Below are 13,621 nucleotides of genomic sequence, written 5' to 3' on the forward strand. Positions count from 1 at the left end.
CATTTTGGTGGCATAGGAGCAAAAATAATTTAGTCCCTTGTTTGTGCCGAATCTGGGTTGTACATGGTTCGTTGCACTTCCTCTGGTGTTGGGTGGGTTCGGGGGGTGAGGCCAAGTAGGAGCCTGACCAGTTTGTTTTGTGAAGTCTGGAGCCTAGTTTTAAGGGCCTTTGAGGTGCTGTGGTACCAGGAGGTGCATGCATAGTCAAAGAAACCTTGTACGAGGGCTCCTGTTAAGGTCTTCAAGGTGTTTTTGTTGTTCCTCCAGTGAGGAGATCCTGTAAAGGAATCTTGTTCTTTGGTTGACTTTTTTGATTACGTTGGTGGCCATTTTATCACCGGAAAGATTAGCCTCCAGGATGGAACCTAGGTAGGTAATTTCATCTTTACGTGTGATAACATTGTCACCCACTCTAACCAAGAAGCCATTTGCCTTGCTGAGATTACTATTAGATCCAAAGAGAATGGATTCAGTTTTTCCCAGGTGTAAAGATAGTTTGTTATCAGCGAGCCAGGTGCAGATTCTACCGAGTTCAGAGCTGAGGGCATTTTCAACCTGCAGTTTGTCCCTGTCTGAGACCAGCAGTGCCGAGTCATCTGCGAACAGGAACAAGTTGCAGTCACAAGCTGAAGTCATGTCGTTAACATATATTAGGAACAGTAGAGGCCCTAGTATGCTTCCTTGTGGAACGCCACAGCTCACTGGGAGGGGGGGGGGACAGTGTTCCGTTCACTTCCACCATCTGTGCTCTCCCCTCCAGGTAGGATTGCATCCAGCTCACTGATGTGCTATCGAAACCAATTGCTTTTAGCTTGTTAACCAGTATGGAGTGGTTCACTGTGTCAAAAGCCTTTTGGAGGTCCAGCATGACCATGCCGCAGTATTTGCCAGCGTCCACCTCTTGTTTGATGTGGTCGCTCAAATAGAGAAGGCATGTGTCAGTGGAGTGGGATGTTCTGAAGCCAGATTGGAACTCGTACAATAATTTATTAGTGGCAAGATACTTTTCAACCTGTTCATAGACTATTTTTTCCATCACTTTCGAGATGGAGCTTAGAATAGAAATAGGGCGGTAGTTGCCGGGGTCTAATTTACTCCCTTTCTTGTGCAGGGGGGTTACTTTGGCCAGTTTGAAATCTAGGGGGACCTGTCCCCGTTTGATGGAGAGGTTTACTATGTGGGTGATGATTGGAGCTATAGAGATGGCTGAGTCTCTGAGAAATTTGGAGGGAATATTGTCATGGCCAGTGGCCTTGTGGGGTTGGAGGGCACTCAGTTTCTTAAGTACCTCATCAGTTGTTACCATAACTAATTTAAAATCGTCTTTACAAACACCTAGGTTTTTGTAGAAGGTTTTAATGTGCTCTACACCAAAGAGCCCAGAGTGGGAGGGCAGATTGTTAACCAGCGTTGTTGATATGTTTGTAAAGAAGATGTTCAAGTAGTTGGCCACATCAAGCTTGTCAGTGATGAGAGTGTTGTTCGCTTTAATGTTTATGTTTGAAAACCTGGTTTTCAGTTTCTGACTATAGCCTAATTGGTTGTTGAGTAGCTTCCAGAGCTCTCGAGGATTGTTTTTGTTTTCCTCAGCTTTATTATTAATGAAGTTACTTTTGGCGGATTTGATCATGGCAGTAACATTATTTCTTAGCCTGTTTCGTTGGGTTTTTAGGTTGTCCAGCTGAGCTTGGAGACCCCTGTTGAAGCGTTTGGCAAGCTTTGACTTGCATTTTAGAAATTCAGAGCATTTTTTGTCTCTGGCATTGGTTGCAGTCATTATGTCCGAATTCATCCATGGCTCCGAGCGGGTTTTGACCCTGATGGTTCTCAGAGGAGCCATGTAGTTCAGTACTGATGTAAATTTGGTTTTGAAGCCAAGCCAAGCTTCTTCGACAAGTGTGCTGTTAAGCTCATCGGACCAATCCAGACTCTCCAATTCTTGGTTAAAGGCCTCACTAGAGTAGGTTTTGAGGTCCCTTGATATGACTGCTTTGTGGCAGCCAGACTTTGGTTTTTGGTTTTTGCGGGTACAGAATATCATGAAATGATCACTAAGCCTGCATACAATAACACCTTTCTTGGAGATTCTGGATTTGTCCGAGGTCAGAATGAGATCAATGACAGTTTGAGTAGAAACACACACAAACACACACTCTAGTACAGTCTACAGAATAGACAATTCATTTTTGTGCATGTAACCGAGGCCAATGTGTATGTATTGGTAACATGTGCAACAAGGCTATTTATTCCTGAAATAGTGAATAAGCGCCAGGATGCGCACACTTTTATATTATATGATTGTGAATGTGAAGGGAATTCCTGACCTGCCCGCAGCCCGCGTTCCTTTTTGCTCGTATAAATGAATACCCCCCTGGACAGTCCCTCCTCCGACGGTCTTTGCAAATAACGGACACTATAACAGGAATTAGTCTCTCTGACTTACATATTCAGTTCAGTTCAGTCCACATATAAATAAATACATTTTTGTCACCGTCATTCATAGCAGTCTGTGCATTCAGGCATGCACAGAGAGAAACTAGAAAAAGTGCCCCTCGGGGCACAGGTCTCCACCAGGGAGACATTCCAAAAATGTGTTTTGCAAAAATCCACCTGTTGGTGGTGCTATAACAGGCCAATGTGAAAAGGGTGGGATATATTCCTCAGCCTAGTAGGAACGTCTGTGAAAGATTTCACGTAAATTGCACGCTGCGTTCATGATTTGAGGCTTTTTGTTCAAAACAATCCTGTAAACTTTGAAAGCCAATGTTAGCCAATCAGGATGGAATATGAAATATCGGACAGATCTGTCTTGAGCACATGACTATAGAGATACTGTGTAACGATTTGCAGGATTTGTGGAAAAATATGGAGTAGTAATATAAAAAAATGTGTTTTACAAAAGTCGGCTTCCTGGTGGCGCTATAACAGTTTCTGGGAAATTTGAGCAGAGGTTCATCGTTGGCATCTAGGGAGTGTGTGTGCAAAGTTTGGCATCGACCGGGTTAACGGGGCCGGAGATTAGCTGTACACAGACGGATGGATGGACGGACACACACATGCAGGCCTGGAATTTCATCCTTTTAGGGGCAAGGCCACTTGGCCTTTAGTGTGGTCAACTTTTTGAGGGCACAAGGCCAGGGCATTAAGGCCATCAATTAAAAAATGATTTTCCGGTGAACATTGGTTCAGAACAGTGCTTCTTAATAATCACAGCTTTAAATAACAAAATATAAGTAGCTACTGTTGTAAAATATTATATATATATATATATATATATATATAATATGTTTTGGGGACCCAGTCCAGAGATGAAAATCATAATGAAATGGCCTAGGACCCTGTCAGGCTGTCACCCTAGGCTAATTAATATAAATTTAATTTGGGGGTCCCAACTAATTCATTAGGACAATATCCTAATGAATTGGGGAGACCTTAATTTTTCAATTAGTTATTTTATGCATGGATTTCAGGCTTGGACTAACAGGCCTAACAGAACATTACTATATTTAAATAATGAAATAAACAACAAATAAGGTCAAAAGGCAGATTAGATATGAAAATGACATGTTTTACAGTGAAAAATCCCTTCAAGCTATATCTCAGAAATAGTGAAAATAGCCACAAGCTCAAGCTTTTTTCTTTATTCCGTTTTTGAATGTTCTTGAATATTTTGGAAAGTATTATCTGGTCTATGGCATAGCCAGAATAGGGACACCCCAACTAATTGCAGTATTTGAACAATAATGCTGTCTTGTTCATGGTCTTGTTCACATAATTCTGTCTTTAAGCGCTTGAAGATCCTATAGTGACAAGCATAATGGCATGCATGCAAGAGAGCAATTAAAAACAAATGATACATTGACATTTAAGGCGTGATGATTAGTTCATGGCATATTGACAGTTAGGTGTGTTTGATTCTTGGAATCAAACAAATGCTCCAGTACTTAAACTAATAGTACTACACCCTCTGATAACAATAGGATATGTGCTAATCAGGTGTTTGTAGTGCTATTTAAGAACAGGAAATTCTTATCTTGTACATAGTCAGTGAAGGCTGTAATCTGCCTACTGTGTGAATGCAAATAGGAGACGGATGGACACACACATGCAGGCCTGGAATTTCATCCTTTTAGGGGCAAGGCCACTTGGCCTTTAGTGTGGTCAACTTCTTGAGGGCACAAGGCCAAGTGCCAGGGCATTAAGGCCATCAATTAAAAAATGATTTTCCGATGAACATTGGTTCAGAAATTTAATTTGGGGGTCCTTGAAATTTAAATCTTCATCATTGGGTTAAACTGTGAGTTAATTCACATAAAATACAATGACAGCCTACATAACTTTTGAATAAGGGCTTGGTTTAGAAAAGCCTATATTTTGTGCTAAACTAATATATTGAATAACATGGCATTGTAGAGAGGTTAGTGACAGATAAGATAATTTCTCCATTGTGGGGCTGCACCGCTGCAGGACTGAGGACTCTGCAGTAAGTCAACACAAAGTGAAAGTGCAGCTTCAAATCAGTTTTTTGTTCTTACCTGGAGACAGTGTGTGCTGTGCACAGGGGAACAATTGTTTAATTATATCCATTGGGTCTTTCTGTCGCTATCCATAATGCAACGCCTAAGTACATTTATGTTAGGGTCCCATTTATCTCCCCTCTTAATGTTCCCAAGATCTTTATCTTTAATTTAACATAAAACTTGCCACTAAATTCGATCTAAAAGTAGTTAAAGTAATTAAATAATTTGCTGGAGCAGGAGCTCATGTCTTCTGCTGCTGCTAATATCTCTCTCTCTCTCTCTCTCTCTCTCTCTCTCTCTCTCTCTCTCTCTCTCAATTCAATTCAATTTCAATTCAAAGGAGTTTTATTGGCATGAGAAAACTATTTATTTATTCTCTGATCCATAGCCCTAATGCCCTATATTCTAAAGTAATAAAGTTTGGGGTCTGAGAGGCTGAATGTCATCAAATGGTGGTCCGTGGCTCAAATGCTGAATAAATAATGCGCCTTGATATGAAAAGGGTTGAAAACCACTGGTGTAAGGCGTCTATACTGCTCAAAATAATAAAGGGAAATCTCAGTTCTTGTTAGTATCGAGTCTGCAGAGCAGTGCCCTGTTAGGCAATCATAGCTGTGGTGTCAAATGAAGCACAGTTTGACACTGACACTGTGACAAAAAATAATCGATCTACAAGCTCACAACGTGCGAGGAAACCTATACAATATACATAGTTCTATGGTTATAATTATATGAAGCTGTGAGGATCCTTATAACTTTATATAACTTTAATTATTATTATTATTGCTATTATTATTTGTATTATTACTATTATTACTATTATTTTTACTATTTTATTTTTTATCATTATTATTATTATTATCATTTAGTATTATTATTACTATTATTTATTATTATTATTATTATTGTAGGTGTAAAGTGTCCATATAAAGACTGCTCAGATAGTCTGATAGAATTTACATTATTTGCTCTCATTTTAAGACCCATTTGCAAAAAAATAAGCCAAATCTAGGCTTTGCTGCCATCCTGTGGTGTTAATGGAGAATTGCAGAATATACATTTAAATGAATGCATGGTTGATGAGTACCGAGAATAAGAATACAAATAACAATAATAATAATAACGATAGTAAATGTTTATGGGTTTTAAATGCGTTCAAAAACATCATTATTTTATTTTATATAACATTAATAACTATAATAGTAACGATAGTAAATGTTTATGGGTTTAAATACGTTCTAAAACATTATGTTTGTTTCAATAGCGCTGTTAAAACACCTCCCGAAACAATGAGAGCACTTCCGTCCACCAAAATACAACCCGTTGGTCAGTTAAGTGACACGCTAGAACAACAAGAGCACTTCCGCGCGCACTTCACACTACATGTAGTCCCCAGCCACGACTAGCCTTCAACAGCCTACTAAACAAGTTCAGCCCTGTTGACACCGTCGACTGAGCGTTGGACTGGCGACTTGGAGGCCCGGGTTCAAGCCCCACATACCCCACATCCCTTTCGCTCCCGGACTAGAGAAACGCTCTACTTTAGATCTACAAGACATGATCCTGGTGGTCCGTGTGGTGGTCCTACAGAGAATGGTCCTGGTGGTCCGTGTGGTGGTCCTACAGAGAATGTTCCTGGTGGTCCGTGTGGTGGTCCTACAGAGAATGGTCCTGGGACCTCCAATGCACGCATAGAGGGAATGGGATGCACGCGAAATCCACTGTTTACTTCCGCGTCGGACGTCCGATCAGCGTCATGACGTAACAAACTGCCCTAGCTCTGGTCCATAGCAAGGACTGTCTAAAGAGGACGAGGCGCGAAGACCGTACGGGCGACGCCATGTTGCTCCATGGTGCTCCATGGAAGGAAAGAAACCAGGAAGTTGTACATGTACACAAATTTGTGCATGTACAAGTAACTCGTACAACGCCGCCCGTACCATAGATATATATGGCCCGTACGGTCTTCGTGTCTCGTCCTCTCAACTTTTGATGAATTGAACATGGTGGACCCTGTTGTAAACAAGTGTAATGCTTAATTGGGTCGTCCACTCACAGTTAACAGCCTTTGTATTGAGTTTGTGCTTGAAATGTACTGTAATTCTGCAAACTGTTAATACAATTTTCAATCAATCAATCAAACTAAGGTTCTGTGACCATCCTCTGGCAAGGATGGTTTGATGATTGATTTGACCTCTATGGACCCTTTATAAAAGATTTAGCCCCCAGGTCCCTCGTAAAAATCCCGGCATTTTTGCTAGAGGGCCAAATTCAAAATGGCAGACTGACCTTTACAGAGAGGCTCTGAGCCACTGCTACACATATAGTCCACAGACTAGAGGCTCTGAGCCACTGCTACACATATAGTCCACAGACTAGAGGCTCTGAGCCACTGCTACACATATAGTCCACAGACTAACCTTTACAGAGCTTAGAGAAAAGGCTATATTAGCTCCAGGCTTTTCATGTTTCTTGACTGCTGGCATCAATGGCAACACGGATGCTGTGATGAGTGGAATTGACTCTGTCATTACTGCAGATGAGGTGGTGTGTTTCATACTCTGAAAAGAACATTGGTTAACAACTCATCAGGATGATATGTCATATCGTATGACATAACGCATAACAAAATAACCTATGTACGTCTAGCACACAACGCTCTGCATCAGGGCACGTGCGAGCTTGACTATATTTGACAAATAAAAAAAATAAAAAATAAAACTTTATTATTAATATATTATTAATAAATAAATTCCCAAAACATTGGTTAATGTGTGGTTAACGTAACGGTAGTGTAGTCCAATCCAATCCACTTAATTTATATAGCACATTATTAAACAACGCAAAAACAAAGTGATGTACAGAAAAAGTCTTGCTGTGTGTGAGATTAGACCTGGACAGATAAAGGTGCTGTATCCACAGACCCATTTGTAAAATAAATAAATAACAATAAATACATTTATTGCATGCAGGCCGCACAGACTTATAGTCTGGTCACTGGTGAGACATAGGAGGAACTAGGAAGCAAACCAAAGTATCGCCGCTAGTAGTCACAGTGCTGTCGGAGTTTTCCTTTACGAATTTGGTGATCCTTTCAACAGCTGCTTTACTGCGATGGTATGAATCCAGTTCCACTTTACAGGCTTTGCAAACTGACTGCAGCGCATCCTCCTGCAGTGATGTAAATAGGGTGCGTTTTGCGTCCCAAAACGCACTTTATAGTTTTGGGCCGCACTTCAAAAAAACCTCTGCGTCCACGGGATGCACTACTGTACTCAGCGTACAGTAATAATAATCCACGTGGAAAAGAAATCGCAGAGAAAATAAATGCGGTAAAACAAATAATCTACGGACACGATCATTTTGCATGGCCGCATGCGACCTCATCCTACGTTATAAACTATAAAATCCACGTAGGACTCGTTGTAGAACCACTAGTTAAAGGAGCATTCAGTGATTTGGATGATTTGGAAAACCACCCAGTCCGCCCCGGTAACAAAATGTGCACATGCACGCTCTACAGTGGGGGGAAGTGCAACAGGCCAACAGCTTGTGCACCAAGGCTCGATCATGATTGGAGGAAGGCCCCTCTCATCCTGATTGGATGAAGGCTTTGCCACCCGCCACCAAAACTAGGGTTTTTTGACCCCAGGGGCTCACTGGGGACAGGGAGGAACTCCTTATATGGTCAGCACACTCTATAGTAGGGAGGATTATCCAAAAAAAAAGCAAAAATAAGTGGTAATTGAATGAAGTGAAATCACTGAATATACCTTTAACAACAACAGTCTGACGGGCGCCGCCATCTTGCTCAGAGACGAGCGCTGAGCGGAGCGCAGCCTGGAGACCAGAGCCGTTTAGAGAGAGAGAGTGACGACAACATACCGTTCAGTGACTCATGAAGCTCCGTGAATAAACAGTGAACGGGGTTGTCGCAACTCTCTCATCTACACGGCGCTGCCTCCGACAGAAAGACAGGCGAACATTTTTGAGCATGACAAACAGAGTAGACCCGATTGAATGGGAAACACACATTTTGTGTACTGTAACAAACGCCGATACTGTTGTATGTTGTGCGTTGTGGACCGGTGCCACCACACATTAACATGCCCCCCCCACCCCCCCAAAAAAGAAGTGCCAAAGCCAACTGCAGGGCAACAAAACATATTAGCAACCCTATTTTCTAAATCTAACATGTGTGCTGCTGTGCACAGCCTACCTCCTCCATGACTGCTTCTTGTTTGTGCCGAATCTGGGTTGAACATGATTCGTTGCACTCCCTCTGGTGTTGTGGGTGTGGACTTCGTTAACATTAAGGAAGTATCTACACAGGTACATGGGTATCTTGGTGGAGTATCGAATCTTGTGGACCAGACCCATTGCAAGATGCTGTACTCTGTCGCCGACCCTAAGCCATGCCAGTCTGTCAAAGTGGGCAGGGGTGAGGTGGGTTCGGGGGGTGAGGCCAAGTAGGAGCCTGACCAGTTTGTTTTGGGAGGTCTGGAGCCTGGTTTTAAGGGCCTTTGAGGTGCTGTGGTACCAGGAGGTGCATGCATAGTCAAAGAAACCTTGTACAAGGGCTCCTGTTAAAGGGCCACTTCACCTCTGGAAGAAAATCCAGTCACTCAATGTTAATGGTATTTGTAATAGATAACAGTAGCACAATTTGAAATTTGCACCCTGTACACTCAAGACACTCCATATATGGCCAGTGCACGCGACAAGGTCGCTTCTCGCCCTCAGGCGTCTTACTGGTTTACAGGGTCCAGTTTCGAATTGCGCTTTTTGAGAGCGGTTTTGAAGGAGTCACATGTCTTAATGGCTGTTTGAATTGAAGAATTGAACAAGGTGGACCCTCTTGTAAACAAGTCCACTCAGTTATTGTATTGAGGTCATCTTTGTGACCTGTGTGGGAAGTCCGATAATCTTGGAAGCAATACGGGTAATACTGAAAAGTTTGTTTATGTTAAGCATGGACAGTATGTTGTAGAAACATGCAGAACAGTACTACAGAACAGGTTGAATAATGGTTTTGTACAATAATAGATGAGGAGCAACAGATAATTATCTTAACTTGCGGATTACATGAAGTCTTTGCTGAAAACGTGAATGGACATATGTAATATGTTGATCAAACCTAAGTATTGTCCAGGGTCCAAGATGTGAAACTGGCAACCCGTTCTGTCTTACCATTAATGAGGAGTGGGGTCCAGTGTGGGTTGTTTCAATGACCAGTTATTTTGTTTTGTCCACATTCAACTCTAAATAGTTTTCAGTGCACCACTGTGTAAAATGAGAAATGGTGTTCTGATAGACCGTAAGAGAGTTATTGTCATGGAGCAGTCCGAGAATGCCAGTGTCAGAGTATTTAAAGTATGTGATATTGCTGGGTGAAGGCCTAATAGTCATTTGTAGTGTAGAGTGTGCTTGAAATGTACTGTAATTCTGCAAACTGTTAATAAATACTTCCAATCAAAGTGAGTGGAAAATCAAGTGGCAAAGTGAGTTTAATGCAATCAGATAGGACTTGTTTCAGTGACATCTAGAGGCAGTAATTGGTTATTACATTAAATTATGAGCTCCAAAAAAACTGAATCTAAAAAAACATTTAAAACATTGACACTCAATATATTGCACAGACATTACAATATATTTATGATATTCAATCCCACAGGGGTGCATTCGCTCCCTTGGAAGGAATGGGTAGTCGAGGACCATGTGCCATTCAGACTGAGCACGTTGACCAAGGACTCCATCGGTGAAAAGTCCAGGAATTGCATGATACGCATTTTAAATATGCTGGTTAGTTTGTTGGATGCGAGCTGATCCCCAAGTTTCTCTGGTCAGAGAGAGTATGTGTGACACCAAGGTATATTTCAACAGAATAGCAGTTAATTGTCTTCAGTAAGCCATGGTTTCTATAAACAAAGCAAATAAGTGGAATGCATTCAAATCAAAATAGAGTAAAAATTTGTCTTTAATAGGGATTTGAAAGCCGTCAAAGACTGAGCAGATCGAACATGGAGAGGCAGGGCGTTCCAGAGGTTGGGACCGGCCACGGCGAACGCACAATCTCCTCTGGTCCTGAAATGTGTGTCAGGCACAATCAGGAGAGACTGATTGGCCGATCTCAGGGCTCTTGTTGGGGCATATGGAGTGATCAATTCAGCTAAATATGGAGGAGACAGGTCATTTTAGCAACTCAAACATAATTATGAACAATTAAGTATGTATAGCAACTAAGAACATATATCATACAAGCAGTAGAACATAAGGAACAACGGTAGCTATAATGGTATAGGCAAAGCAAGTCAACTATGCAACTGACCAGCAGAATAAACAAGGCCAGATTAGCACTGGGCATTTAACACTAGAACATATACATAGCATAAACATAGTACATAGTCAATGCAGATACAAAAGAACAAGGGCTTACATTGGTCATGGACGCACGGCTGCAGAGGAGTGAGTGGTGTTGCAGGTTAGACAGTGAGAAATGTGTGGAGGCTGGAGACTGAGTGAGGGCTGTGGAGTGAGTGACTGGTTATATATGGCACACCCGGACTGTGATTGGTCAATGAGTTGAGTGGTGATTATGGCACCTATAAGTTATAACACCTGTGCCATTGTGGAATGGGAAATGTCCACCAGAGGCTGCTATTCAGACAGCATGAGATAATTCACAACACGTATATACATTAAAATACCTCCTGGCATCCAGTGTATCTCAGAATAAATCCATTTAAGAAAGCAATGTGTTATTTGGGTGCATGATTGTCAATGAAGGCAAAAGGCAACCTTTAGGATTGATTTTAAAATTATTTTACTTGTTTATAAAGCTCTCAATGGTCTCGCACCTTCCTACCTACATGACTGCCTGCCTGAATATGTCCCAAACCGCCCCCTAAGCCCTAAGGTCTTCCACTGCTGGCCTGCTCGCTTTGCCTAAAAAAATGGCAACTAAAAAATACGGGGAAGCAGCTTTTTGCTTCTACAGGCCGACGGCGTGGAACAAACTCCCACTGTACCTTCGACAGGCAGCCTCTGTAGACATTTTTAAAGCACAGCTCAAGACCCACTTCTACACCCTTGCTTTTAATTGATTTGTTTTTTTATTTTTTTTGTTATTCATGTCCTCACTGTATTGCATTACTGCTCTTATTTTTTTAATGTTTATGCCTTGCTTTTCTTTTCTTTTTTTCTCTCTTCATTGCTCTGTAAAGCACTTTGAGCTGCATTTCATGTCATGAAAGGTGCTATACAAAGCAAAGCAAAGCAAAGTTACTATATTTACCCAGGGTAACTGGACTAAGCATCATATACTTGTTTACAGCGAGCCAGGCCCTGCTCATAGAACATTTCATGGTAGTGGTTCAATGCCTTGCTCAAGGGCACTTCAGCGGTGGTAAAGTTTTATTATTATTATTATTAAAGTAGCCTAATAACATGCATGATTCATAATCAGCTTTATTCACTTCAAATCAGTTTTACAGGTAAAACAAGTGAGGTGAAATTCATTTTTGTGTATAGTTCCCATCTGTTATTTTTCCAAGAAAAGAAAGAAAGGGAAGAAGAGAGGGTGGGGGTGGGGGTGGGGGTAAGGAGATCAAGGCAGGAAAGACGAAGGTTTTGAGCGCTTTCACCACAAAAAAGTACAAGTAAAGGGTTTCAGATATTTAGAAGCTTGTTTCACCAACAGCACACTCGTAGGGTCTCTCTTAGCTTATTTACAAATGGCACAGCCGTAGGGTCTCTCTCTCTCTCTCTCTCTCTCTCTCTCTCTCTCTCTCTCTCTCTCTCTCTCTCTATATATATATATACTGAGCACAGGCATTATATATTTTATGATTCTTGATGAGTATACTTGATGTCACATCACCTTGTGTTGTTCTTGCTTACTGTAAATCGCTCTGGATTAACAGCATCTGCTAAATGCCTAAATTGTAAATTGATACATAAGGTGCAGGACATTATTCAAGGTGCAACGTTATTCAAGGTGCATATAGTCCGTGGGTGGTTCAAGAAGAGCTAAAGTCCAGGTCAACTAGTCCCTGGTATAATCCACAGTAGGTTCAGGAAGAGCAAAAAGGAGGTCTACGGCCAGCCTAACAGCATTGCCCGTCATCAGGCCGCTGATGGCAGACTCATGCCTTGCTTCAGCAATCTGACTGCTGTCTAGGGCATTAAGCAACTAGTCGACTAGTTTACTAGTCGACTAGTAAATCCACTAGTCGACCTTGCTGGTACTAGTTGGCTAGTTGATAAGAAATACATTTATTTTTTTATTTTTTCCCGATTTTGTAGGCCTCAAGATCAGGTAGATTATAGTTATAGTCAGTTTTTAAATGTACAAATATATATATTTTTTAAACATAATAGGTGGTTAAACAACTAGTCGACTAGTAAACTAGGCAACTAGTCAACTAGTAAAAATGACTAGAAGTGAATACCCTACTGCTGTCGGGTGGAAAGTGTTCCTTATAGCCTGGTGGTGCTGCTCTGGATACTGCGGTAGGACCCCTTGCCCTTCCACGGGCGCTGTGAAGGGTTGACTATAATAATGTGCCATTGTGACACGTGTCGTGTAATAAAGAAATAATTGAGCAGAAGTCATGAATGTTATACCATTTCTCTTACTAGACACAAACACAATCAGAGTCACTTTGTTTTTGCAAATAGATTTCTAACAAAGTAGGAACAAACAGACGTATTGATGATTGTAGGCCTACTAAACACAAATCAAATATTGTACGCATGGCATATGGGGGTCCCTGGCACAACATATTTTCATTTGGTGGTGCGCGGCTAAATGCATATTTGTTTGGGGGTCTTCTTTGGAGATGAAAACCACTGTTTTATACCACTTAGTTTTCCAAAACAGAGCGACCGACCATGAACACCCCCCCATCCTAGCTGTGTGCCTGGGAGTTCAACCCCCATGACATCAGCAAGCTAAGACAGCTGGAGAATGACCCATAATGCTGATCAGTGTGGGAGGCCTCTTTTTGTTTCTCAGCGGTGGAAGTACTTTATTTATGTAAGTAAAAGTGGCAATATTACAATGTAACACTGTCTATTTGAATAACAGATCTACAAACTCA

General features: G+C 41.5%; 1 long non-coding RNA gene across 2 annotated transcripts; it reads right to left on the reverse strand.

Annotated features, from left to right (window-relative positions):
* Window positions 1-10,011: 10,011 nt before the first annotated feature.
* Window positions 10,012-11,030, reverse strand: LOC306943528. Of its 2 annotated transcripts, none has more exons than XR_013792417.1 (2): window positions 10,957-11,030; window positions 10,012-10,689 (listed from the first exon to the last, which is right to left on the reverse strand). It is a non-coding gene; the product is annotated as an uncharacterized lncRNA (long non-coding RNA). The 2 variants fall into 2 exon arrangements; XR_013792418.1 differs by having other exon boundaries at window positions 10,012-10,438; window positions 10,957-11,023.
* Window positions 11,031-13,621: the final 2,591 nt, after the last annotated feature.

This window comes from Electrona antarctica, assembly GCF_951216825.1.
Source record: "Electrona antarctica genome assembly, chromosome: 19".
Classification (NCBI taxonomy): domain Eukaryota; kingdom Metazoa; phylum Chordata; class Actinopteri; order Myctophiformes; family Myctophidae; genus Electrona; species Electrona antarctica.